This window comes from Gopherus flavomarginatus, chromosome 11, assembly GCF_025201925.1.
Source record: "Gopherus flavomarginatus isolate rGopFla2 chromosome 11, rGopFla2.mat.asm, whole genome shotgun sequence".
In the NCBI taxonomy this organism is placed as follows: domain Eukaryota; kingdom Metazoa; phylum Chordata; order Testudines; family Testudinidae; genus Gopherus; species Gopherus flavomarginatus.
The window spans coordinates 12,413,007-12,439,781 of NC_066627.1; the positions used below are offsets into that span (position 1 = coordinate 12,413,007).

Genomic DNA, 26,775 nt, shown 5'->3' on the forward strand with positions numbered 1-26,775 from the left:
TCCCTCCACTACCAACCATCACCACTTATCGCCCTCCCCATTCCTCCCTGCCTTTGCTGCAGTAAAGTTTAAAACAATCCGAGTAACCATTAGGATTTTAGGCCACTTAGAAGAGTAGAGCTTTAAAACAGTAAAAAATGGAGAGAATGGAAACTCTCTGGATGTTTAGTTCTGTATTGGGGTGCACGCCCTGTAAAAAGTGAACATTCCTGTTCTTAAATGTCCTTCTAAACTTGGATATACCAAAGAGTTAACAGGGGCCATGCACTGACTTGGGTAAAACTCGACAAATTAAAATCATTTTGACCTGTATCACCTCCAAAGTTTGAGCTGAAGCGCTGTGCAAGAATAAACAAACAAACTTTTGAGAAAAGGGCTATTTTATTCCAGAGCTGATATCTCTCCAAAGCCCAGCTCAACTGACTCCAAATCTAGAACACTACCCCTACCCGGAACCCTCCCAAGGCACACCAAACTTCAAAGGAATCCAAGTTAGCATGTTGATGTTAGAGATCTTAGAAAGGGTGACCTTGAAACAGTAATTATGATGCAAGTTGGTAAGACAACTCCCACCTTTTCATGTTTTCTGTATGTGCATATATATCTCCTCAATATATGTTCCATTCCATGCATCCGAAGAAGTGGGCTGTAGCCCACAAAAGCTTATGCTCAAATAAATTTGTTAGTCCTAAGATGCCACAAGTACTCCTGTTCTTTATGATGCAAGTTATGCTATACTAGTGCTGCCGTGCCAAGATAATGCTTGTGATAAATAAAGGGAGGGGTAGCTCTCTTTTATGAAAACACAACCAGAGAGTTAGCTATAAAATCCCTGTTAGTAGCTGTTCTTTACTTATTTTACCTGTAAAGGGTTAAAAAGTCCCACTGCTAGGCATCAGTAAAAGGAAGTAAGTGGGCAACTGAGACTGAATAAGAGAAAAGAATAATAATGCAGAAACACAACAGATCTATAGGCCCAAGCCTATAAGAATTAGTGTAAGTGCTTAGTATAAAAGCAAGGCCTCACTGCCATGATAAGAGTAGGTTGCTTAATCAAGTAAGCAGCTGGTACCAGTTTTATGGTGTTGGGGGAGGTGGGGTTAACAACAATAGATGATCAGCAGCTGTTTAACCATCAGTAGTCAGGGCAACTAATTGACATATATGGTAATAAGTTTAAACTAATGAATATATTAATCTATAGGATAAGGACACCTCATTACTGTGAGTGTGAGGCACTGAAGATATGGGTAAAAGAGGAAGGAGTTATTCATGCATGTGACTGATAAACATTAAGGCCTATAAATTCTTCGCATGGATTAGGCTATTGGAGTTCTCCATTAGCATGATGGAGCTAAACAGAAACTTTCTCAGCCCTTTGAGTCCTCTCGAAGTGTAGAGTATTCCCAGCTAATGGTGCTGAACATTATAATGGGGTAGTATTATTTCACCTTACTTGTGTGGATTGTTTTACAAATCATAGTAATAATTTAAAAAATTTCACAATCAGAAAAAGTGTTCCTGGAGTGTGAGTAGTTGTCACAGATGGGCACAATGCGGCTCCCTGCTAAACAGTAATTCTGATAATACTAAGCCTGATCTTGGGACAAGAGCCTGCCATATTTCAGAGTGTTAATTGGGAATGCTAAATAATTAGGGAGATCAATACATAATCAAAAGCTCAGGCAACAGTAGAGAAGTAGTGCAGGGCAGAGTAGTCTACTGGTGGCAGAGGGCAGAGACGTCAATGGTTGGTGAAGGAGGTGAATTTTACAGTTGATGAATGGGATGTCTTTTATGGTAAAGGAAGGAGAATGTTATGGGGGATAAACTACTGCAAAGCGGGAGAATGAGTCAAAATGTCTTACAATGCTGTGTATAGGCTAGCACTTTGGGGTATGTCGTTTTCTATCTCTCTCTACAAATAAATAATGCACATAGTGCTGTTACTGCATTCTATGGCATTTCACTGCCTGTGTGTTTCAGAGGTAACTCCAGAATCAGAGATTTTGGTCTTGTGAGGAGCAGCACAAATTAATCTCTCATGTATATTGGCCAGGCAACATTAGCTACAGGTGGTGATGTGCCCTTTTCACCATGAATGGATTAGGCTCACTGAGTGCTAAAGCACCACTAGGTGTTGGTAGAGGAGAAAGTTGATGTTCTCAACAGCTGGGTTTCTGGGACCTGGGCACGTCAGTGGCTTTAGACACCACCCCGTTGAGTAGAACAGAGAGAGATCACCATCACCAGGGTCTGGCATGGAGTGAGGATGCAGTGCCACCTCCCATGTTTTCAGTGCTATTTAGATCACTACTACAGAGATTTTCAAAGCTGCCTTGGCAAATGGGATGTCAGTCCCCATTAATTTCATTCAGATCTGAGCATTCAAAATCCTCTAAGTGGGTTGCAATTTCAGCCCAAAAAACTAGAGAACGGTTAAAAAAAAACAACAAAAAACAAAAAAAAAGCCTCTCTCTCATTTTCCTAAGTGACCCACTACCTCCTTAGAGGAACCTAAATGCTTTTAGAAACTTGGCCCTTTGTCACCTAGGCATCTAAGGTCTTGTCTAGTTTGAAACGAGACAGTGTCAAACGTGCAGCCTAGTCCATTTTAGGGACCCTTCAGCATTGTTATTTGCAGTCGTGTTAATATTAAGACAATATTTGCAATGATTATTTTGAGCCCTATTTTCAAAAGTTACTTTTATTTCATCCCAATCCTGAAAAGTGACCCACCTGGGCAGATCATTAGGTCTTGAAGTTCTTGCACCTTTTTTTTTTTTTAGAGCTCCTGGACTGTATGCCAGTAGAGAGATTGTCTTGTGGAATGTTCCTCTCTCATTTCTGATCTCACCAACACACCCTCCAGATATACTGGATTTTTCCTATTTGTTTTATTTATGACCAAAAAAAAATTTCTGATTAGAAATATCAGTGTATCAGTGTCAAACAGATACTCCTTCTCACTTAGAATAAAATATCACAAATAAGAGAAGCATGGTTTATTGGTGAAGCATTTCAAGGTGCTCTGATAGCATGATAATGAAATAAACCAATAAAAAGAAAAATGAGACAACATAAAATCAAAAATGAAGTAGGTAAATCACCACAGCAAATGCTCAGGTTGTGTTAACTTTGGAATGTGTGTGAATTTATTTGGGTAAACTTTATACAAAAAGGATTCAATTTTTCATCAATAGAGGGGTTTGTAAGAGGATAGCTAGATAAATGCTGAGGCCCTTTTACAGTATTCTGGCAGTGTAAAAGAAAATGAAAGTGGATGAAATTGTAATTTACATTCATTTTTATACACCCATTTTGGTATAAAGGCCCCTCAGCGTTAGCCAGAATCCGGCCTCCAAGCTCTTACATTTATTTACACTCTGTGCAGACTGCACTGCCCGCTGATTACTTTCTTTAAAGCATCCCTGAAGTCCTTGTTCCTCATGCTGTAGATGATGGGGTTCAGAAGTGGGGGTGATAATGGTGTAGCACACAGAAACAATCTTATTGATCTCCGAGGGCAGGCTGGAGGTAGGGCGAACATACATGGAGATCATGGTGCCATAGTAGATGGCCACCACGGCTAGGTGTGAGCCACAGGTGGAGATCTTCCTCTTCCCAGAGGAGGACGGGATCTTCAGGATGGTGAGAATGATGAAGAGGTAAGATACTAGGGTCAGCAGCAGACAGCTGACGAGGACCAGGAAGGAAAAAATGAATATGATGACTTCGGTAGTGGAGGTGTCTGAGCAGGAGAGCTTAAGCAATGGAGGGATATCACAGAAAAAGTGTTTAATCTGGTTGGAGCCACAGAAAGGGAACCTGGAGATTCGGAAGCAGGGTAAGAGACCGGTGAAGATGCCAGTCACCCAGGAGACCGTGGCCAGGCGAATACAAGATGCATCGCTCATGGCCACCATGTAGTGTAATGAGTAACATATGGCGAGGTACCTGTCATAAGCCATCACTGCAAGGAGGAAGCACTCAGTGGCCCCCAGGTAGATAAAGCAATAGAGCTGTGCCATGCATCCAGCAAACGAGATGGCCTTCCTTTTTACCAGTAAATTGGCCAGCATCTTGGGCATGATAGTGCTGGTGTAGCAGATCTCCAGAAAGGAGAGGTTATGGAGGAAGGTGTACATGGGCGAGTGCAGCCGGGGTTCCAGCCTTACCAACAAGATGATGACAATGTTTCCTGTGATGGTTAGCATGTAGATGACCAAGAACACAAAGAAGAGCAGGGTCTGCCAGCCAGGAAGACTATGGAACCCCAGCAGCCAGAACTTCACCCCTGCAGTGCTGTTGGTCATCTCCTTGGGAGAGCTAAAATTTGCCTGCAGATGGTAGAATCGCCATCATTACTACTCTTATAACCAGCATCACCACCAACAAAATAATAAATAACAGTTACAACTGGGATTCTCAAAGGGGCCTAAGGGAACACTATAAGCATCCCCACAGTGCTTTCTGTTTCTTTCTTTCATTCTTTCAACTCCCCATTCATTTAACTTCTCATTTTTTTTTGCAAGGTAGTAATTAAATCCAATTATTTAATGTATTTCTTTTGGTACGCATATATTTCAAGTATCATGGAAACGTTCATATTTAGACAGTGAAATACAAACATACCCATGCACAAACATTCCCAAAACTGCTCTCACACAAACTTTCTCACATACAAACACAGTTACTCAAACTTTCACACAGAAAAATACTCCATGACACATGCATTAACAAACACACTTGGACTTTCAAGCACAGAAGTAAATGCCTGAGAAACAACACAACACATATAAATACACCTCACACATCTCACCACAATATATACATAAAATCTCACTCATAAATGCACACTGTCTCACACACACATAAAAGAAAGGAAACATCCTCACAGTAAAATTCACACATATAAACATATATACTCTCACAAACCCACATTGGCACAAACATACACTCACAGCCACAAATGCTCTGCAAATCTCATTCTAGCATCTGAGAGTTATGATGGAATTTCTCTGCTCAAGCATTGTCTGAAGTAACAAAAGTTTGTAATTTTACAGCTGATGTATAAAACAATAGATTGCCTCTCCTCTCACAGTTTTGTTGGCATTGAATATCTCTATCTATCTATCTATCTATTAGAATATTCGTAAATATAGTCAGCATATGCAATTCTGAATATGGACATATCTGTTCAATAAGAAGGTCTATTTTTGCTTAACCTTTTCAATAACCCCATAACCAAATTTTAAAGTGCTCATGGTTGAAAACTGCTTAGACCCAAGTATAGAACAGATAGTCCTGGTAACTTATTTGACTACCTTTGAGCAAGAAATGAGGACATAATCCAAGAATCAGCAGTTACCCCAAAATTAATCACATTTTAAATTGTGGTTGGACTCTAAACCACCTGTTCCCAAGTTCTAAATCACATAGCAAAGAGACTAGCTAGCATCTACCCACTGCTGATCAGAGTTCAGCTTTCTGGTGTCTGACACAGCGAAATAATAACTCTTTCTTGGACTGTACCTTCATTTAAACCCTCGCTTGGCATCTCTGGGACCCACTCTCTGTAACCCTGCTGGAATTCCCGAACCAGAGATACACAAAGCAAGACCCCAGCTGTTCTGTTTTAATGACTGAGGTGTAATCTAAAGCATGTGACATATCAGGAAAAGGATGGAAATTCATATGGGGCCAGATTCAAATCCCCAAATATATTGACTTCGGCTGTTTTTGGATCAGGCTCAATTCAAGAACATTTAGGGTCAGATTTTACATTGATGAAGGCCAATTAGATCAATAGATAGATAGATGAGTGTGTATGGAGATTAGCCATTTACTCTCCCGTAGTGTGATTCAGTGATGCAGCAGACAGGCAGAGCTATAGGAAAGAGATCTTTATGAAGGGAGCCAAATGGCCCCTATTTTAGGCTGAAACTCTGGGTTATGCTTGGAAGCAGTCTGGCACTGGGTTGCATTTCTAAGCCTCTGAATCCACATTGAACTGAATCCCTCCTGAAACCTGACCAACTTTCTCCATTTCCAGTCATTATACCACACTCAACTCAGGAAACCTCTACTAATGATTCCTCAGTGTCTGATTTTCCTGTGAAAAGTGACTTTCCGCAGGTGACACTCTGGAGTTCTAAGCTTAGAACTCTGCAGTGTCATTTGCAGAAAGTCACTTCTCTCAGCTACTTCAGAGAAAACTTGATTAGCAAAAATTAAAAAGAGTCTGTTGATTCTCACACAAACTCCCTTCCCCTCCTCATATACTATCCCTGAAATCTCATTTTGGGATTTCATTGACTTTATGACCAAATGGACAGAAATGAACAGGCTCCTAAATATCTGGCTTTGAATTTAGTGCTTGTCTATACACAACTAAAAATGACTTGACTACATTTCTTATGGGAAATCACAGGAAAGACCCAAATGATAACACACACACACACACCCACACACCCACACACAACCTTACCTGGTGCTTTAAAACGGCTGATTAAAAAATGCTGATAAAAAATTGGAGAAAAAGTGACTGGGATGAAGAATAGAGACAGAAATATGTGAATTAAAACTAGGAATTGTTAAAAAAGGTTTACTCAGTTGCCAAAAAAGCCACCATTTCCCATTTTTGAAAGAAGAAAACATTGTTCAAAAGCCCATCTTGGTTAAGAGGGGAAGTGAAAGTAGCTGTTAAAACAGAAACAAAAATATAAGCATAGAAAATGAAAACAGAGCAGTAGATAACGATTAATATATATTAGAAGCTATGAAAATTGATAAAGGAAGCTAAAGACATGAGAACAAAATCCAGAAATGGCTGGGCTAAGGTAATAAGAAAGACATTTTCAATGATATCTGGAAAAAAAGAATCATCATAATGATATAAGCCTGTCACTAGATGGAGACAGTAACATTGTTGATGATGTAGAAAAATCAAAAGTATTTAAATAACTATTTTTCTTGTCTGTTTGAAAAGAAGGATGATGTTTTTATATCTCATGAGGATTCTGAAGCACTTCTGAGTCCTTAGGTAAATAAGAAGGATATTAATATAGCATTAACCAAAGGATACATATTTTGAATTCAGAAAGTCCAAATAATTTGTGCCCAAAAGTACCAAAATAGTTGGCTGAAGAGATCTCTGGACCACTGCCTTTAATTTATAGAAAATCTTAGAATCATAAAATAGTAGAATATCGGGGTTGGAAGGGACCTCAGGAGGTCATCTAATCCAAACCCCTACTCAAAGAAGGACCAATTTTCTTAATATCCAACCTAAACCTCCCTTGTGATACTGGGGAAATTCAATAAGGCTGAGCAAGTGCTAATTGGGGGAAGGGATAGCTCAGAGGGCTGAGGATGGGTTGTGACTTCCATCCTTGAGGGGGCCATTTAGGGAACAGGGGTAAATATCTGTCTTGGGGATTGGTCCTGCTTTGGTGTTGCAGTGCCCAGTGCTGCACTGCCTAACTTTTAAGTGTCTTGGAAATTGCTGGAACACCACAGGGTTCCACAAAGCAAAGTTAGGCACCAAGGATCCTATACAATGAATGAGGAGAGATAGGTGCCTATGAATGAGATCCTCAAAAGGCAACACAGTAAATGGGTCCACATCTAAGCTAGCCAATGAAAGATGCAGACAGAAAGGTTATGTTCTAGGCCCCAGTTTTCTCACAGAAACAGGTTCCTAAGTCCAGAACCCAGGGAGGCTCTTACTTTGGATTGCCAGGAACTCAGATGGCTGTTTCTTGTGAGAAAGAATTAGGTACCTGCCTTGTTCCACACAAAAAGGCTGATGCTCACCTTAAAGCTTTTAGCCCAACATTTAACATACACTCACCTGGGATTTGGGAGTTTCAAGTTCAATGTCCCTGTGATGGGTGTCTCCCCCCACTCAGGGTGCCACCTCGGACTGTGGTACACCTGAGACCTCTGACTCACCAGTCTGGGTTTCCCCTTGCACTGTGACATTGTGACAATTTGTAAATCCCTCCAAGCTTGCACTTACATCAACCTTCACAGGCAGGGGCCACACCCAGCTGTGTTCATGAACGCTCTGCCAGCCACTGCATAAACCTACAATAGAGAAGCTCCAGGCAAAATACCCCCAACTCCCCAGCCTAGGACTCTACAACTGTACTGTCCTGCCCCAGTCAAAAGCTTGACCTGTATGAATGAATTACAGTTACCCAGTTTGCCCCTCCATCTATGTGGAGAGGAATATGCACAAAACCTTTTTAACTGAGCTGAGCTCTTTCCCAAACACTTCACTCAAGCCACACTGATTTAGGTTAAAAAAATACAAAACAGATTTATTGGCTACAGAAAGATAGATTTAAGTGATTATAAGTAATAGCAAGCAGATTATATGATTACCCAAAAAATAAACAAAACGACGGTCTGCTTATACACAAAATAGGATTTGAATCAAGCAGTGTCTCACCCTGTTAGATAGTACAACAGTCCATCAAGCTTTCATACACAGGTTAGAAACCCCTTTAGCCTGGCACCAGTACTTCCCTCAGTTCAGTCTGCATTCCTCAGGTGTTTCCAAGTGTTCTCTTGTGTGGGGAGTGGGCTATTGTGGTGATGTCACTTCCCCCCTTTATAGTTTATTCCATATTGAAGGAACCCCTTTGTTTCAAGCCAATTTCCCATCCTAGTTTATGGAAAAATACAGGTACCAAAATGGAATTCAGTATCATGGGATCTGGTCACAAGCCCTTGCCTGCTGCCCAGTGAATCATGGCAGCCATTGTCCATAGGCTGACTGAAGCATCTGCAGGTGAGGATAAACTCTTCCATGGTCCATTGCCTTTGTTGCTGGTCCATTAGCACTGTTGTATCTGAAAGGCTAGTGGTGAGTATTTCCAACTTCACAACAGCTTTCAGTAACACACCTATAGCAAAACTTCATAACTTCACATACAATAACAGCACATGCAATCCAACAGGATATTAATGTTCAATAGATCAAGACTTTTAGAATGATACCTCACAAGGCATCTTTTGTACAAAACATATCATAATTATATGACAATGGTGAATGTGGGGATGCCAGGGTGTTGCTTTGGGGCACAGAGTGTCACAGTCCCCCTATGCCTGAGGAAAGAAAGGATTTATACAGGGGTGTTCTAACTCTTTGAAGTGTGGCCAAACCACTGACCTGTATAATATTCTAATGTAGACCTCCCTCAGTCTCTACTGTTGAAGCTGCTCCACTGTCATTGAAGCAGGAAAACTAGACTAGACTCCAGGTCTCCCACCTCAGAGATGAAGGCCCAAGCCACCAAGCTATCAAATCATCCTTATTGACAGCTTTTTTCTGGCTCAGTGACTCTGCAATTATTTAGCGCACAGTGGAACAGCTTTAACAGGAGACCTGTCCATCGCAATATCCCGTATCTCAGTGGTTAGCACATTGTCCTGAAAGGTGTGAGAAACCCTGGCTCAGATCTTTGCTTTTCCTTTCAGGGAGAGCAGGGAGTTGAACCTTATTATGATAACTGGGGCTAAAAATGTACCCTAACTTTGACCATAACTGTAAAAATTATGTGAAAGTTAGTATGATGTCACTGTCCTAACTTTAGTCCCAGATTTGGACCTTAGCGTCCAAAATATGGGGGTTAGCATGAAAACCTCCAAGCTTAGTTACCAGCTTGGACCTGGTACTTGCTGCCACCACCCAAAAAAATTAGAGTGTTTTGGGGCACTCTGGTCCCCCTGAAAAACCTTCCCTGGGGACCCCAAGACCCAAATCCCTTGAGTCTCACAACAAAGGGAAATAATCCTTTTTCCCTTCCCCCCTCCAGGTGCTCCTGGAGAGATACACAGACACAAGCTCTGTGAATCCAAACAGAGTGACTCCCCCTCTCCGTTCCCAGTCCTGGAAACAAAAACACTTTCCTCTTCACCCAGAGGAAATGCAAAATCAGGCTAGCAAATCCAACACACACAGATCTCCCCCTGATTTCTTCCTCCCACCAATTCCCTGGTGAGTACAGACTCAATTTCCCTGAAATTTCCCAGTAAAGAAAACTTTAACAGGTTTTAAAAAGAAAGCTTTATATAAAAAAGAAAAAAAAAATACATACAAATGATCTCTCTGTATTAAGGTGACAAAATACAGGGTTAATTGCTTAAAAGAAATATGAATAAACAGCCTTATTCAAAAAGAATACAAATCAAAGCACTCCAGCACTTATATTCACGCAAATACCAAAGAAAAGAAACCATATAACTTACTATCTGATCTCTTTGTCCTTACACTCAGAAACAGAAGATTAGAAAGCAGAAACTACTTCTCCAAAGCTCAGAGAAAGCAGGCAGACAGAAAACAAAGACCTCAGACACAAAATTCCCTCCACCCAAAGTTGAAAAAATCCGGTTTCCTGATTGGTCCTCTGGTCAGGTGCTTCAGGTGAAAGAGACATTAACCCTTAGCTATCTGTTTATGACACGCCCCCCAAATTGCAGACAGTGGGGAAGCTCACTGGCGGCGATTTCCTTCTAGAACTTGAAAATAAACAGATTAATACAACACATGCATATTTACATATACCACTAAGTATATAACTAACAGAATTTTACATTTTAAGAACACTTTTTAACTACTAGAGTCTGGGAAACTCTCACGGGACAGTGCATCAGCAACTTTGTTAGAAGCTCCTGTGATGTGTTGAATTTCAAAATGAAAATCTTGGAGAGCTAAACTCCAACGAAGAAGTTTCTTGTTGTTCCCCTTGGCAGTATGAAGCCACTTTAGTGCAGCATGGTCAGTTTGTAGTTGGAACCGCCGTCCCCAAACATATGGGCGTAGCTTTTCCAGGGCGTACACAATGGCATAGCATTCCTTTTCACTGACTGACCAGTGACTTTCCCTCTCAGACAGTTTCTTGCTGAGAAACACGACAGGATGGAAGTTGTCATCTGTTGCTTCCTGCATGAGCACTGCTCCTATACCACGCTCAGATGCATCCGTGGTTACTAGGAATGGCTTGTCAAAGTCCGGGGCCCTGAGTACAGGGTCAGACATGAGCGTTGCCTTAAGTTGGGTAAAGGCCTTTTGACACTCATCAGTCCACTTAACTGCATTTGGCTGGGTCTTTTTGGTCAGGTCGGTCAGTGGGGCAGCGATTTGGCTGTAGTGTGGTACAAATCGCCTGTAGTATCCGGCCAAGCCTAAGAAGGATTGGACCTGCTTTTTGGACCGTGGGACAGGCCACTTTTGGATAGCATCCACCTTGGCCTGTAGGGGGTTTATGGTTCCTCGACCCACCTGGTGCCCCAGGTAAGTCACTCTGTTTTGGCCTATTTGACACTTTTTGGCCTTAACAGTTAGTCCAGCCTGCCTGATGCGCTCAAAGACCTTTTCCAGGTGTAGTAGGTGTTCGGGCCAGGAGTCGGAAAAAATGGCCACATCATCAAGGTAGGCAACTGCAAATTCTCCCAGTCCAGCTAGTAGACCATCTACCAGCCTCTGGAAGGTGGCGGGTGCATTTCGAAGGCCGAAAGGAAGGACATTGAATTCATACACCCCCGCATGGGTGACGAATGCTGACCTCTCCTTGGCAGGTTCATCGAGCGGTACTTGCCAGTACCCCTTGGTTAAGTCTATTGTAGAGATGAACTGGGCACGTCCCAACTTCTCCAATACCTCATCGGTGCGTGGCATTGGATAGTTGTCCGGACGAGTTACCGCATTTAGCTTACGGTAGTCCACGCAAAAGCGTATTTCCCCATCTGGTTTGGGTACCAGAACCACTGGAGATGCCCATGCACTGGTAGATGAGCGGATTATACCCATCTGTAGCATGTTCTGGATCTCCCGTTCTATAGCAGCTTGGGCATGAGGAGACACCCGGTAGGGTGGGGTTCTGATTGGGTGAGCATTACCTGTATCAATGGAGTGGTATGCCCGTTCAGTCCGTCCTGGGGTGGCTGAGAATAATGGGGCGAAGCTAGTGCACAGCTCCTTGATTTGTCGCCGCTGCAGACGTTCCAGGGTGGTTGAGAGTTTCACCTCTTCCACGCCACCGTCTTTTTTCCCGTCGTAGTAGACACCGTCAGGCCACTCAGCCTCATCTCCCTGGACTGTAAACTGACAAACCTGTAAGTCTCTGGAATAGAAAGGCTTGAGAGAATTAACATGGTACACTTTAGGCTTTAGTGAGGAATTGGGAAATGCTATGAGGTAGTTTACAGTTCCCAGGCGCTCTTGGACCGTGAATGGCCCTTCCCATGATGCTTCCATCTTATGGGCCTGTTGCGCCTTCAAGACCATAACCTGGTCTCCTACCTTGAAGGAATGTTCTCTGGCATGTCTGTCATACCAGGCCTTTTTGCTCTTCCTGAGCATCCTTTAGGTTCTCTCTAGCAAGGGCTAAAGAGTGTTGGAGGGTGCTTTGTAGGTTGCTTACAAAGTCCAGAATGTTAGTTCCTGGAGAAGGCGTAAACCCCTCCCATTGCTGCTTCACCAACTGTAATGGCCCCTTAACCTCGTGACCATACAGAAGTTCAAATGGTGAAAACCCTAAACTGGGATGTGGTACAGCCCTGTAGGCAAACAGCAACTGCTGCAACACTAGGTCCCAATTATTGGAGAATTCGTTGATGAATTTTCGTATCATGGCCCCCAAAGTTCCATTGAACCTTTCTACCAGGCCATTGGTTTGATGGTGGTACGGGGTGGCAACCAAGTGATTCACCCCATGAGTTTCCCACAGTTTTTCCATGGTCCCCTGCCAGGAAATTAGACCCTGAATCTGTAAGGATGTCGGAGGGCCAACCTACCCTGGCAAAGATGTCTGTTAGGGCCAGGCACACAGTGTTAGCCCTGGTGTTGCCTAGAGCTACTGCTTCTGGCCATCAGGTAGCAAAGTCCACTAAAGTCAGTACGTACTGCTTTCCTCTGGGTGTCTTTTTTTGGGAAAGGACCCAGAATATCCACAGCTACTCGCTGAAATGGGACCTCAATTATGGGGAGTGGCTGGAGAGGGGCCTTGACCTGGTCTTGGGGTTTTCCCACTCTTTGGCACACCTCACAAGACCGGACATACTTGGCAACATCCTTGCCCATCCCCTCCCAGTGGAAGGACTTCCCCAACCGGTCCTTGGTTCTGTTCACCCCAGCATGGCCACTGGGATGATCATGGGCTAAGCTTAAGAGCTTCCCCCGGTACTTAGTTGGAACCACCAACTGTTTTTGCGGCTGCCATTCTTCCCGGTGTCCACCAGAGAGAATTTCCTTGTATAAAAGTCCTTGGTCTATAACAAACCGGGATCGATTAGAAGAGCTGAGAGGCGGTGGGGTGCTCCGTGCCGCCGCCCAAGCTTTCTGAAGGCTGTCATCTGCTTCCTGCTCAGTCTGGAACTGTTCCCTTGAGGCTGGGGTCACCAGTTCTTCCTCAGACTGTGGACTTGGGCTTGGTCCCTCTGGAAGCAATGTAGGTGATGGGGTTGTTTCCGGTGCTGGTGAACCGCTCTCCGCTGGTGCACCTGAGGTTATTTCAGGCTCTGGCTGAGCCTTTTGGGTATGGCTGTCTGTTGCTTCTGCCAGTTTTGGCTCGCTGGCGCCCTCTGGCTTTGAGTTTGAAGATGTGGTTGCACTTGCTGGTGCTAGTTGCTGTTCCAGTTCCGGGCCTGGGACTGGAGGTGTTGTGGCTGTTTCAGTGGTTGGCATGGAATCCGGGTCCACTACCTCTGTCTGGGTCTCTGGTAACCCAGACGGGTTGTCTGTGGACGGTTCAGGAACAGGAATGGGTCTGGAAGCTTGCCTGGTTTGGCTACGTGTAACCATTCCCACTCGCTTGGCCCGCTTCACCTGGTTGGCCAAGTCTTCTCCCAGTAGCATGGGGATGGGATAATTGTCATAGACTGCAAAAGTCCACATTCCTGACCAGCCTTTGTACTGGACAGGCAGTTCAGTTGTAGGCAAGTCTACAGCTTGTGACATGAAGGGGTAAATTGTAACTTTGGCCTTTGGGTTGATGAATTTGGGGTCAACAAAGGATTGGTGGATAGCTGACACTTGTGCCCCCGTGTCTCTCCACGCAGTAACCTTCTTTCCGCCCACTCTCAAATTTTCCCTTCGCTCCAAGGGTATTTGAGAGGCATCTGGGCCTGGGGATCTTTGGTGTGATGGTGGTGTAATGAATTGCACTCGCATGGTGTTCTTTGGACAGTTGGCCTTGATATGTCCCAGTTCATTACACTTAAAGCATCTTCCATCTGATGGGTCACTGGGCCGAGGTGAGTTACTGGAGACTGGTGAGGTGGAAGAGTAGGGGGTCTGTGGCTTTACTTGGGTGGTATGTGGGGTCTTTGGCTGTCCTCGGTTGTAGGGTTTATGGTCGGTGTGCCCTCTGGGGTATTCGTTCCCCTTGACAGTAGCTTTCTTGCTTTCTGCCACTTCCATCCATCTGGCTCCAATCTCCCCCGCCTCAGCGAGATCTTTGGGTTTTCCATCTTGTATGTACCATGTGATGTCTTCAGGAACACCATCCAAGAACTGCTCCATTTGTATGAGGAGGTGCAGTTCTTCCAAGGTTTTAACATTGTGTCCTGATATCCAGGCCTCATAATTTTTTGCAACGTAGTAGGCGTGTTTGGGAAATGACACATCTGGTTTCCACTTTTGGGTTCTGAAGCGCCGACGGGCATGATCTGGGGTTATCCCCATTCTGTATCTGGCCTTGGTTTGAAAAAGTTTATAGTCATTCATTTGCTGCTTAGGCATTTCAGCTGCCACCTCTGCTAAAGGTCCACTGAGCTGTGACCTCAATTCTATCATGTACTGGTCTTCGGGGATGCTGTACCCAAGACAGGCTCTTTCAAAATTTTCCAAGAAGGCCTCGGTGTCATCACCTGCCTTGTAGGTGGGAAATTTCCTGTGCTGTGGAGCAATAATTGGCGCCGGGTTGTTAGTGTTGGCTGGCACATGCAGCCCAGCTTTTGCCAAGTCCAGTTCATGTTTTCTCTGTTTTTCCTTCTCTTCATTTTCTTTTTGTTGTTTTTCCATTTCTTTTCTGTTGTTTTTCCATGTCTCGGCAGTGGGACGCCTCTTCTTCTTCTAGTTTTCTTTTGTGTGCTGCCTGTTTGATTTGTTCTTCTCTTTCTTTCATCTCCACCTCTTTTTGTTTTATTTCCAGTTGTCGCCTGTGTTCAGCTTCTCTGAATTGTTCTTTGGCCTCAATTTTTGCCTTAGAAGTCATGGTTCCTGTTTTCTTGGGTTGGGGTGCCCTCCGGTGTTTATCTTCTGCACTGCAGGCTCTGTTGCCTCCTAGAGTCTGCCTAGCAACAGTGCCTTTAGCTAATCTTCAATGTTAAGTAAACCTGAAAAACCACTTTATTTGCATGTATATAGTGCTGGTAATGACTCTCAATGGGAGTGCTATTGCATGACAAAAGACCTGTAACAGCTCCTTAATGGCTTCTTGCTTAATATGCAAGCCACAAACTGCCAGAGAGAGCAGAAAAAAAAATTCTCTCTGGTTTCTTTGAAAACCAAACCCTCTCTGCTAAAAAGTCCCTAGCAGAGAAAAGAAAAATATAATATTCCTACTGGCTTCTGGATTCTATCCCACCACTGCACACCATGTCATAACTTTAGTCCCAGATTTGGACCTTAGCGTCCAAAATATGGGGGTTAGCATGAAAACCTCCAAGCTTAGTTACCAGCGTGGACCTGGTACTTGCTGCCACCACCCAAAAAATTAGAGTGTTTTGGGGCACTCTGGTCCCCCTGAAAAACCTTCCCTGGGGACCCCAAGACCCAAATCCCTTGAGTCTCACAACAAAGGGAAATAATCCTTTTTCCCTTCCCCCCTCCAGGTGCTCCTGGAGAGATACACAGACACAAGCTCTGTGAATCCAAACAGAGTGACTCCCCCTCTCCGTTCCCAGTCCTGGAAACAAAAACACTTTCCTCTTCCCCTCTCCGTTCCCAGTCCTGGAAACAAAAACACTTTCCTCTTCACCCAGAGGAAATGCAAAATCAGGCTAGCAAATCCAACACACACAGATCTCCCCCTTCCTCCCACCAATTCCCTGGTGAGTACAAACTCAATTTCCCTGAAATTTCCCAGTAAAGAAAACTTTAACAGGTTTTAAAAAGAAAGCTTTATATAAAAAAGAAAAAAAAATACATACAAATGATCTCTCTGTATTAAGGTGACAAAATACAGGGTTAATTGCTTAAAAGAAATATGAATAAACAGCCTTATTCAAAAAGAATACAAATCAAAGCACTCCAGCACTTATATTCACGCAAATACCAAAGAAAAGAAACCATATAACTTACTATCTGATCTCTTTGTCCTTACACTCAGAAACAGAAGATTAGAAAGCAGAAACTACTTCTCCAAAGCTCAGAGAAAGCAGGCAGACAGAAAACAAAGACCTCAGACACAAAATTCCCTCCACCCAAAGTTGAAAAAATCCGGTTTCCTGATTGGTCCTCTGGTCAGGTGCTTCAGGTGAAAGAGACATTAACCCTTAGCTATCTGTTTATGACAGTCACAATAACCTATAATAACAAACTCTTATGGGAGAAGGTTTGAAAGGGAGACAGAAAGACTGAATTAGTCTAAACAGAAAGCTCTTGTTGATATAATTCACAGACTGCTGAAATCATGCTTGCTCAAAACAAGAGATGTAGAGCCATAAATTAGTGAACTAAAATTGATGTGTTTGATATTAGGCCTAATTGGTGGACAAATAATAAGGGGATGGGCTATTCCACCCATTGCTCCCCTTTGTGAGTCCTTAAAGAAGGTGGGGGTAATGAAGAATGGACACAGGCTACTGGAGCAAGCGTCATCATCATAGTTGCCACCCTTATCATCTTCTGGGACCTTGGGCTTCCTTTGTCTTCATCCTGAGAGATGTCTGGACCAGACCAGGCCAGAGAAAGGGACACAGATGAGTCCAACACCTCAACCAGCTCCAGCTGAATCCCATTGGCTGGCTGCAATGAAAGGACATTAACAGAGCAGCAATAACAACCAACTCATCTCAACCAACTTCTTTTATTTTACCTGAAAGGACAGTTATTACCACCTTTGATACCATCTCTGAAACTGTCAAACAAGACGTGATTTTTCCTTCTTCTATAAGCTCTCTTCAGCTAAAGGGAAAAGGAACAAGGGATGCTGTTAAAATGAAAGCTTTATTTAATACTTTATGCTGAGCATGCCTATTGGATCAGGTCCTGCACATTAAGTAGGTCTTTGCTTGCCTATCTTATGACAGTTCACCTATCACACTGGGGCTTCTGTGAGAGTTAAGTGTCTGGATTCCTAGAGTGAGCCAGGACTGCCCATACTCAGTGGCAGAAACAGAGATGCCTAGGAAAATTTGACCCTGAAAACATAGGCACCAAGATTTTGGCAGAGTTTTGTGGGTTGCAGTGAAGCCTAAAACAGGGACTTAGGTGACTGAGTCATGTTGTGAGTCACTTAAGTACCTGGAAGCTTAATTGTAGATCTTCATGTTTGGAAATTTTAGCTTAAGGAAATATCCCCAGATAGAAAAAAGAATCCATCTCAAGTATTCCTGGCACACTGACTTGTGATCAAAGAATGTAGCCACCATCTGTCGGCACAGATATAGATCTGCTGACAAAGGAATAAACATCTAGAGAAAGAAACATATATTCTTTACTATATACATTTAAAAGTGCCAAATGAGGTCAGGAGTCATTCTCCTAGTCATTGTATATACATACTTTATATACTCCAAAAATCTTTTAATCTAAGATTTATCGAAGTTTAGGGCAGTTAAGTGCCCAACTGCTACTGAAAATAAATTAGATTTTTTTAGATGCATAAATTTTGGAGTCAGAGGAAATCATTTAAATAATCTCCTTCTGACCATCTGCATAGCACAGATTAGAGATTTTCACGCAGAAATTCCTTCACTGAGCTTGTTACTTGAGGTTAAGATAGAGCATATAACTGTAGAAAGAGCTGAATGCTTAACTCCCTTAGGGTCCTTTAAAAATACTAGTCTAATTAAATAAGAAAGAAAGGAAAGATTATTGTCCCCATTGTAGAGATGGGCAAACCAAGGCACAGAAAACCAGATTTGTAAAGGTATTTGGGTACTTGCAGGGATTTTCAATAGCATCCATGTGCCTAAAACTCATTGGTTCCAATGGGTGTTTGGCACCTAGTTACTTTTGAAATCCCACTAAGTGCCTAAATACCTTTACAAATCTGCCTGAATGACTTGTTCAAAGACACAAAAGGGATCCACTTCAGATGGATAGAATTTGAGATAAGGTTTTCTGAGCTCCACTTCACTGCTTTAACTCAACTCCAGATGTGTTCCTTCTCAGGTTCAAAGCAGTGTAAGATATGCTGTAGACTTCTGTGAAAGGAAAGTTCAAGGCCTTGACAGTGAAATACCAATAACTTTTTAACAATGCCCACTGAGTAACCTTAGAAAGTTACATGATCAAGGTTGTTGATATATAAAATTAGATAGGAGAAAGCACATGAGGATTCTGTAGGAAACAATCCTTCTACTGAGCCAAGAGGATGGGCAAGACACTCCAGGGGGTCTTGACCTCACTTGCGTCTGTGAGTCTATAATTTATAATGCTTTTTGGATCAACTCTTTGCAGATTAAGCAGAACAACTATCCTGCTGCAATCTGTATCATCAGAAAGGTGAGGAGACCATACAATTAGAACATCTCTAAGGCTTGGGAGGATGGACAACCAGCAGAAGTTTTTCAGAAACTGAATTTTTCAAGGTCTGTTTTCTTCTGGAGATCTGCTGCGTCATGGAAAGAACATGATGAATGGAGCAGTTCGGTAAGTGCATGTCAGAAAGAAACAATTTGTTTAATATCCGAATATGTGTCACCCTGCATGAAAACACCTAGATACAGAATGATGCCTATCCTTTCTCTCTCTGTGAAAAGAATAGACACTATTTAACATTTCATTTATAGTTTCATTGGCAAAAAAACAAACAATAATGCCAAAAAAACCCAAAAAACAGTGAGGGATGAAAAATAATAGATTTGAAGAAGGAATAGAAGTGCAGTTCATAATTTTGAAGAGAATATGTATTTAAGACCCCAGTCATGCAAAGACATATAGGTGCTTTACTTTACAAACTGTGAAAGAGCTGTTTGATTTTCCCATTGATTTATCTGAACATATTTAAAATATTTTATGACTTAATTAGAGCTTACCAAAAATTGAAAACATTCTGAGGAAATGGACAATTTGAAAGATTTTTGTTAATTCATTTCTTTGTCTTTTTGTGTGATTTTCTATTTTTTATATTTTCAATGTAACTAAAAATATTCTGTACATGTGAAAGGATTTTCAAAACATTTTTAAAAGAACAAAGAAGAAAATAAATCTTTCTCAAAAGTAAGATGGATTAAATTTTCACACAGCAAGGGATTAAAATTGTTCCACTTAAAACTCCAGTGAACTTTTATAAAATAAATATAAATAAAAACATCCATATGAAAAATATTTTTAAAAATTTGAATTTCAAAGATAAACCAAGTTTTGTTTTGTTTTAGAATTTTAGCTAGTGTTTAGATTTATTTCTGCGGAGTACGAAATGGTAAAACCCCATTGTAGAGATGTCAAAATGATTTACCAAGGCTAAGCAATATTCAAAGGGAACTAAGGGAATCATAGAAGATTAAGGTTGGAAGAGAGCTCAGGAGGTCATGTAGTCCAACCCCCTGCACAAAGCAGGGCCAACACCAACTAAATCATCCCAACCAGGGCCTAAAAAAACCTCTAAAGATAGAGATTCCATCACCTCCCTAGGGAACCCATGCCAATGCTTCACCACCCTCCAAGTGAAATAGTGTTTCCTGATATCCAACCTGACCTCCCGCACTGCCACTTGAGACCATTGTTCTTTATTCTGTCATCTGCCACCACTGAGAACAGCCAAGCTCCATCCTCTTTGGAACCCCCCTTCAGGTAGTTGAAGGCTGCTATCAAATCTCCCCTCACTCTTGTCTTCTGCAGACTAAACAAGCCCAGTTCCCTCATCTTCTCCTTGTAAGTTATGTATCCCAGCCACCTAATAATTTTTATTTCCCTCTGCTGGACTCTTTCCAATTTCTCTACATCCTTTTTCAGTGGGAGGCCCAAAACTGGATGCAATACTCCAGATTTGGATTCACCAGCGCCGAATAGAGGGGAATAATCACTTCCCTCAATCTGCTGTCAAAGTTCCTAATAATGCAGCCCCATATGCCATTAGCCTTCTTGGCAACAAGGGTATGCTGCCTACTCATATCCAGCTTCTCATCCACTGTAATAACCAGGTCATTTTCTGCAGAACTTCTGCTTAGTCAGTCGATCCCCAGCCTGTAGGAATACATGGGAACTTGCTGAGTCTGCAATGCATCCCATCATCCAGATCATTAATAAAGATGTTGAACAAAATTGGCCCCAGGATAAACCCCTGTGGCACTCCTCTCGATATCGTCTGCCAACTAGACATCGAGCCATTCATGACTACTCCTTGAGCCCAACAATCTAGCCAGATTTCTATCCATCAAATAGTCCATTCATCCAATCCATACTTTTTTAATTTGCTGGCAAGAATATTGTGGGAGAATGTACTGAAAGCTTTGCTAAAGTCCAGATATATCATGTCCACTGCTTTCCCTGTATCCACAGAGCCAGTTATCTCATCATAGAAGGCAATCAGGTTCATCAGGCATGATTTGCTCTTGGGGAATCCATGCTGACTGTTCCTGATCACCTTCCTCTCCTCCAAGTGCTCCAAAATGGTTTCTGTGAGGACCTGGTCCATGATTTTTTCCAGGGACTGAGGTAAGGCTGACCGGTCTGTACTTCCCTAGGTTCTCCTTCTTCCCTTTTTAAAAGATGGGAATGATATTTGCCTTTTTCCAAACTGTCTAGAACCTTGTCCTATCACCATGAGTTTGCAAAGATAATGACCAATGGCACTGCAATGACATCAGCCAATTCTCTCAGAACCCTCAGATGCATTAGATCTGGACCCATGCACTTGTGCATGTCCAACTTTTCTAAATAGTTCTTAAACTTTTCTTTCACCACTGAGGGCTGCTCACCTCCTCTCCATTCCATGTTGCCCAGGACAACAGTGTGGGAGCTAATCTTGTCTGTGAAGACCAAGACAAAATAGCATTGAATACTTCAGCTTTTTCCACATCATCTGTCACATCGGAATGGTTTGTTCCTGCACCTTCAGTAAGGCTTTTTTAAAATAGAGCCAGCTTTCCTGGACTCCTTTCCCCCTCATATTAGCCTCCCAGGGGATCCTGCTCATCAGTTCCCTAAGGGAGTCAAAGACTGCTTTTCTGAAGGGTCTGTATTTTGCTACTCTCCTTTCTTCCTTTTGTGAGGATCCTGAACTCAACCATCTCAGGGTTGCCCAGGGAATCAGGAGTTCATCCATCCATACTGAGGAAAATGTTTACATGTATGTTTAATTTTAAGCATGCACTTTCTACCTGAATCAAGATGGATTCCAGCATGTGCTTGTAAGGTTTTGGGGGCAGAAAAATTTCCACCAGCCTTGATAAGAAGTTATGATTTTATCAGGAATTTTAAACCTTTATTTTAAAAGAATCTGTTATTAAGATAGAAAAAAACCAAAACATAGAATATAAACTTTGAGTAGCTGCTGAATTTCCATGGTGGGTTGATGTAAATTAGGACTGTGCAGCCAGAATAAATATTGAACATCAAGTGTTATTATTTAGGTTGTTACATGAGAATATATCTAGAAGTAATAAGAATAATAATTAATAATAAACATAAGTGCTTAAGGCTTAAATATGTTTGAAAGAGCTTGACAGACAGAAATGCTCCCTGAACTACAGAATGTGGTCAAAAAGGAAGACATGGTGGAGCATGTGTTTAGCATACATATACTTTCTCTCCATTCCACCATCTTGTATTATCCATATGTTGTTTTCTACTGAGTATATTCACCTTATTTGTTCCTGCATGCAGGTAAAGTGACAGACATGGACAATCAAAGCACAGTGACAGAAATCAGACTCCTGGGCCTCTCGAACTTCCCAGAAATGCAGCCATTACTCTTCATGAGCTTCCTGATTACCTACCTGCTGATCTTGGCTGGCAACCTCTCCATTTGCTTGACTATCTGGGTGGATACCACTCTGCACACTTCTATGTATTTTTTTCTAGTCAACTTGCCTGTCTTAGAAATCTCATACTCTTTTGTCACTCTCCTCAATATGCTAGTGACATTTGTTGTCAAGATTAAATCTCTTTCCTTCTCCATTTGCATGGCCCAGCTGTACTTTCTCATCTCCTTTGCTGGATCTGAATCTTTTCTTCTTGAACTCATGGCTTATGACCATATGCCAGCCTTTGCAGTATGCAGCCACCATGAACCACAGGACTTGTATGTGCTCTGCCATTGCTATATGGATAGGTGGTTTTGTCTACTCAATGTTACATACGTTCTTTATAGCCAGGCTACCTTTCTGTGGTTCCAATGAAATCAATCACTTCTGTGGACTCCTCCTTTGATCAAATTGGCCTGCATGGACACCTATTTTAATGAGGTGCTGGTTTTTCTGCTCAGTGCAGCAGTAGGTAGAAGTTGCTTCCTGCTGATTTCCACATCATACACTTACATACTATCCACCATCATGAAAATCCGCTCAGCCCAGGGCAGACACAAAGCCTTCTCAACTTGTGCTTCCCACCTCCTCATCGTCCTGCTGTTCTATGGCCCGGGTTTCTTCACCCACCTCCACCCCTCCTACAGCTACTCCATGGACACTGGGAAAGTGATCTCTGTGTTTTACACTGTGGTCACACCCATGCTGAACCCAATGAGCTACAGCCTCAGGAACAAGGATGTGCAAGCCGCTTTCAAGAAAGCCATGGGAAGGAGTAGGAAATAGCATGAAGAGGGAGCCAGTTTCTTTCTTTGAATGCAACAATATGTTTCCAAAAACAGGGCTCCCTAAATTATTTGGCAGCTGATTCAGAGTAGGGATGGAGAGAACTTGACTTTTTTTTCAGTTACCTCAGCCCCAAGTCTGGTGCATTCCCATTTAGCATAGATACCAACCAAAGACATTCCCATCTATTATGGCAGTGTACCTCGCCATTCTCACTCGCCAAATACATTGATTTAATTACACTAATTCCCATTCACCCTGTTGCCGGCAGATAACTGCCTGAGGCCAAGCAACAGCGGGGGGGTCCGTTGCCTGGTGTGCCGCGCCAATAAACACACCAGGGTGGAGAAGCAAACAACCAAATTTATTTGAGCTCAAATAAGGTACCAGGGAGAAATAACAATCTCAGATCCTGCACATCTAAAACAAGCAGTTTCTTCCTTTTATATTCCAGTTGTTTATTACAAAGCTTTCTTGCTGACTAGCTGATCTTTCACTCCCCTGTACTTTCCCATCCAGCTGCAGTATCCTTTCTCAGTCAATCTTTGTCTTCCCTTTCTCCGTTGCTGAGACATGTATACAGTATCTTAAAACGACCTTGAACGTGCTCTAGCCTAGGTTCAATGTGTTACAGCAGAGAACTGGCTATTACAATCAAAAGCTAACTGCTAATACTACATTTTTGCAGCTATTAGTACATTAGGTTACACAAAGTGTTTAACATGGAGAAACATTGGTTCATTGAGGCCTACAGCAGGAGGGCTTCATTGACACTTGTGGTCTATTACCCTTTCCGAGTTACCTAGGGTTATGCCAGAGTGACACCAACAACTCCCTCCTTTGAGAATACTCAACAAACTTTTGGCTGAGTGTTCTCACGTATAAAGGATAACATGTGATTAAGCTTTAGGGAGCTGGAGTGCTTTACAGCAAGCAAGCAAGAGAAGGAGTAACCATACACAACACTACACCAGTGAGCAGGAGGTGAACAATACCTTCCCCTAGTTCTCCCAGGTTGAGCAACCAGCCCCATAGGGAATCAGAAATAGTAGGTTCCTTTCCTAGGCCTTCCACTGTTCAAAAGCCTGTTTGGCTGACAGGATGTACTTGTTAATATCCTGTGAGCTTTCTGGGACATAAGTACAGTTATTCATCCCCTATAAGAGCTCACACCCTGCCCTGGGAAGCCACACTTCCACCCAGGAAGTGTCCACATATGTCTCCATGATCACAGATCAGATGGTACTCCTGATGCATCTGTAAGGGCAGTGGGCCAAGTCTGGTACTCAAGATCACTCCGAATGGCCATCAGCTGGTCATTCAGGAAATCCCGAATTCCTAAACATACTAGATCCCACTGCAATGCCTTCCCAGCCTCAGTTATATTTAATACCATCTTTTCTTGGTGTAGTACTATAATACACCTGTTATTTAACTATTCTCAGGTACTTTCAAAAGGCATTCCCATTAATAGCATACATTATTAGTCACTGGAATGGTTTCAATATGGGTAAAATTTCTAGTAGCAGAACAAACTTTTTGGGTACTTGTTATTTAAAATCCAATTAGAGAGAGCTATATATGCTGAAGGATTTATCCAAAACACAGGGCGTAGCCTGTAGAATAAACCCTAAAATCCATTCAATACCACATTCCCAAACATGGGTCCCACAAATGTCTTCCCACCAGTGTATAATTCTTTGTTTCTTCACCAGGGTCAGTTCTTAATGTCCTTTCTAGTCAGGAATTCCTGGACTTTGGCAATTTCAGTGGAGCGAGTGTTCCTTCTTCTTTCCCAAAACAGTCGTGGTGCAGCATCCTACAGGGCAGAGGTTACTAGCACATAACCCTACAATGGTTTTGATTCTTCTAGAAAAATTCAAAGGCACAGTAGATCTGTCAGTGGATAAGGGAGAGGTTACTAGCATGTCACCTTGTACTTTTTTTCCTGCTGTCCAAAAGGCACAGTGGAGCTAGGAGGTGAAACTAGGCTAATCATCAGTAGGAGAATTCTCCCAATGTGGAGTGGTCTTTTGCAGTGAGAATCTTGGGTCCAAGCAGTCAGTCTTTGGCACTTCACAGCGGTATTGGTAGTCATCAGGACTTAAGGGCCTTTCCAGCATGGAGCCAAGGCAGTCTTTCATCGGTGGATCTTTACATCAATCCTGTCTCCTGGTTCCAAGGAGTGGCAGGGCTGCTAGGGTCTTTTGGGTAGCGCTTCTTTACCTGTGAGAAAAGAAACTTAACACATTTCATTAGTGCCTGGCAGTGTTTTTCAGATCTCATAGCTGTGTGGGCAAATTCAAGCCCTCCTTTTCCTAGTTGTTAGCCAAGTCTTAACTGTGAGCAGTGTCCTTGAATGGAGTCAGTGTCTTATCTATAGCCTGAGCTTGCTAACTAATCCTTTTTCCCAGTTAACTCATTCTGTTCTTTGTTCTTCTTTCTTTCTTGTCTTCTTTTAACCTGCAAAGGAAACTTCCACTTTTTACTTATACACCTGTTTCCCAACAATGAAGACATAAACATTGTCATTATACAGTACATTAGTCTTATTATTTAATATATGCCACACACACCCTTCTACTAAAATAACCTTATTACAGAGCTTTGGAGCAAACAAGCCAGGACAAGCACACCCACTTTGAGGAGTTAATTCAATTTAACCTCTAGTCCAATAGTTTTCCACCATCCCCAAGCCCTCTGGCTAGAAATCTGAGGTAGCCAGAAAGATCCCATATACAATATGGGGAGTGGGTTAACTTTTCATGTCCTTGCTTTCAAAGACTGTTGGTATGCAAATTTTAACAACAATTTTTGCAATTAACCGTTTGACCAATGAAGTTCTTTTCCTTACTTAAGGAAATGCAATTAGACTTTAGTATATTACATTCTCCTGATTATCCAAACCACTTTGTATTCCAAGTTGAACAAAACAAGTATCTGCATTTAATTTAACCTTTTATTTGATTTTAAACTAGACTAATTTTATAAAAATATTAAACACAAAAATTCTGGCCACAAGACAAACACCACAAGACAGAACATAGAACACAACATAATTTCTATTGTGCCAGTAAATGCATGGTATGTTGAATGCTGTTCAGCTGGCATCAGTTTTCTCTGGTTATCTGAAAGACAAAAAAACAAGAGGTCTACCCTTTCTGGGCAGACAATCATCACTTGAAATATACAAATACCCTTGTTGACTTCAGGCAAAACAAAGGAATTACCTCATATTTTCTTGTATTTGTTTCATAGGCAGCCCAGGTTTTCAATTACATAACACTGTATACATTCTTCAGCTAATTTAACTAAATTGTTCATAGCCAAACCAAATGATTGTAATTCAATAATTTCTTTGCCTGAATTTATTTACAAACATTTCACAGACACCAAAAACCTTTTTTTCTTTAGCATTTTCACAAAGTTCAACTGCTGTTCCCTCCAGCAACTACAGAGTTAACTTCGCACTCTCCCTTAAATCACTAGCTTGTCTCCCAACAGCCACTTTTATCAACTTAACTCACCATTCCAAGTAAGTCCTGGGTATTTGAAATCTCCATGCTTACACTTACTGACTCCTTCCTTCCACTACACCCTTCAAGTTTTCCAACCCGTTTTCCAGTCTCTCTGTCTGTTGCCTGCCCGCGTGGGCCCGATCCTGCTTTTCTTGCTGAACCGTCCCTTCCATGGGCACCAACTTGTTCCACTACCAGTTTAGCTAGGAGGGTGGGCTTTTCAACTAGCTCCCACCCTTCCTGGTCTCTTCCTTTAAACATTCTTACTTACAAGACTACCCAAGTCCTCCTTCACGAGGCTTGTCACCTGGACAAAAACACA

At 42.3% G+C, this 26,775-nt stretch overlaps 1 pseudogene; it reads right to left on the reverse strand.

Annotated features, from left to right (window-relative positions):
* Positions 1-3,379: 3,379 nt before the first annotated feature.
* LOC127030777 (olfactory receptor 11L1-like) lies at positions 3,380-4,316 on the reverse strand (annotated as a pseudogene).
* Between the last annotated feature and the right edge of the window lie 22,459 nt (positions 4,317-26,775).